Here is a 2,468-nt window from a genome sequence, read left to right on the forward strand (position 1 = left end):
GGGTACAGTTTATGCCTTCGGGTACAGTTTATACCTTCGGGTACAGTTTATACCTTCGGGTAATTCGGACATCGACGGGGGATATGATCGACCGTGAGGTTAGGATCGACCTGTTGATTGTCGGGCATAGCGGAGGGAAAAGTCGACCCGCAGGGTTAGGACTGATCCGGCTATGTCAAGGTTGTAAGTGACACCCGAGGGTTATGGTCGACACAATGCCAGTGTTAGGACCGACTCGATCGTGCCCATCCTACTTCTTCCGGAACCGTAGAATTCGACGTTGCATTGACATATCATGCACTTTAACTATATTCGTTGATATATTGCTTATCGAGATTTCTAGATATAACTTATTGAATCGCTGAGTGTGATTGATAATTGTTAATCTTATCTGATGCATGCTAATTGTTTCGTCTTTTATATTCATTGTGAAAAATACAACCCTAGGATGTTATCCCTAGCTATAAGCCTAAGTGGCTAATCTCTTATCTATATCTATTGGTGATATTATTTATATAATTCTTTGGAGTTGACCCTCGCGTCTTCTGTGTGTGCTTTGGCGAACAAACGCCCTTTGTCAGATGTCTTTGGCGGGCTGATTCATGATGGTTCATCCTTCGGGAGGAACTAGGGTTGAGATGCAGGAACTGGAGCGTATCGCGGTTGCGAGAGGAGGACGGATGGTGTATGTAGACTAGGTCGTTCTGGATTTCGAATTCGGACGACGATCATGCTAGCATGTAGCATTGAGTGTTAGTGTGAGCTCCTCGAGATGGGATTAGTGTAGGAGTAGAGTCTTAGCTCTGAACATCATTTGTTTCTTTTGGGACAGGGTAGTTTCCCACCTATAGCTTTTTGTGTGGTTTTCTTTACAGGAATCACAGAGAGTTGGTTGGACTTAGGAGGTCTTGCTTCAGGCCGATGGGCCAGCTGATTTTCAGTTTTGAGGGATGGTGTTGCGGACACTTCACCTTTACTTTCAGTCTGTACACATTGTCTTCGGGCGTTACAGTTTTCTTTCCGTCACTAGAGGTTACTCGTGACGAGGGTGTTACTTACAGCGGGGGCTGTATTATATTTTGTACATTAGTTCTGTTGCTTGTCGCTTTTGGGTTTTATTCAATCCAGTCTTGTCTTAGTTATCAAAAAAAAAATATTCACGTTTTTCCGCATTAAAATTATTTTTGGTTACTAAAGTGACGCCACCGAAATCGGGGTGTTACACTTGAGATTGAGCGAAAAGGGAAGAGATAAAGAACGAACGAGTCCCTAGAGGCGAGGAAGAATGTTGAATCAGTTGCTGGTCTCTTTCTCTCTCCAATTCAACTTCCACATTATGAGACCCAAGTTTTTAAGCTTAGAATAAATTAATGAAATTCCTATTCACGATTAGGTTCGAAGTATCGTGAAGGAAACCTGAACAAGTGTTTATCAAATGGAATAAATATATGAAGGAGAAATGTAAGGCCCAAGTTTTTTTAAGCTTGTGTCAAGTAAATAGAATCCTATTCACGATTAGGGTTGATGTATCGTGAAGGGAAACCTGAACTAGAGTTTACAAAATGAAATAAATATATGAAGGAGAAAGTTCAGGAAAAGTTTAAGGATTGCATCGTGATCGATAAAAGTTATAGCACGATCGTTATACGCTGAAACCTAGGTTTCTAGTATATAGCTAGTTTTCACTTTTAGGCACGATGGAAGTTAATTCCAAAAATCTTCAGAGAAATGTTAGAACTTCTCTTTTTCCATATATCACAATCGTTTCGAGGCGAAACTCTAGGATCTACGAACGTCCGATTCCAATCATCGGAAGTTTGCCGAAACTGAAACCCTGGTATTTCAAAACCCTAGCATCACCCGACTATGGGGACTTTATCTATTCAGAGCTTCAAATGAATATTCTACACGCGTACACCCATTTCTCTTGATGATTTCAATCTTTCTTCAGAAGGAAGTTTTCTATTCCGACATCCGATGCAAAAAGCAACTTATCGGGTAAAATAGTTTTATACCGACTATGCATTAGTTGCCAAAAATATAAGGAGACCTCTTTTTAGTTTTGGAATTTTTTCGCCAAAACATATCTTAGAATTCATGGAGAATGAAGCCGGAAAAATCAGATTCGCGAAACTTTCATTTTACCGCGTTTTGCCAACCTCTATATATAGCCAAGAAAGGAAGAAAAACACAAATTTTCCACCATTTTCCCCACCCAAACCCGCGGCCAAGAAGAAGAAGAAGGAGGAAGAGATTTTGTTCAATCCTTGCTTGAACAGTTGCTGCTTCAAGGTTTCGAGGTATAGTCGCTAATCCTTACCTCCGATCGCTTTTTCCATAGCTTTTCTGTAGACTTTTCTGAGCTGATAGTTTTGAGGTTTTTGCAAAACTATCCTGAATATTTCATTTCTGATTCTAAACCTCTTCCTTATGTGCCCAAGATCACTTCTGCCGGGTTAGATTTTCCG

The sequence above is a fragment of the Lotus japonicus genome, chromosome 2 (assembly GCF_012489685.1).
Source record: "Lotus japonicus ecotype B-129 chromosome 2, LjGifu_v1.2".
Lineage (NCBI taxonomy): Eukaryota > Viridiplantae > Streptophyta > Magnoliopsida > Fabales > Fabaceae > Lotus > Lotus japonicus.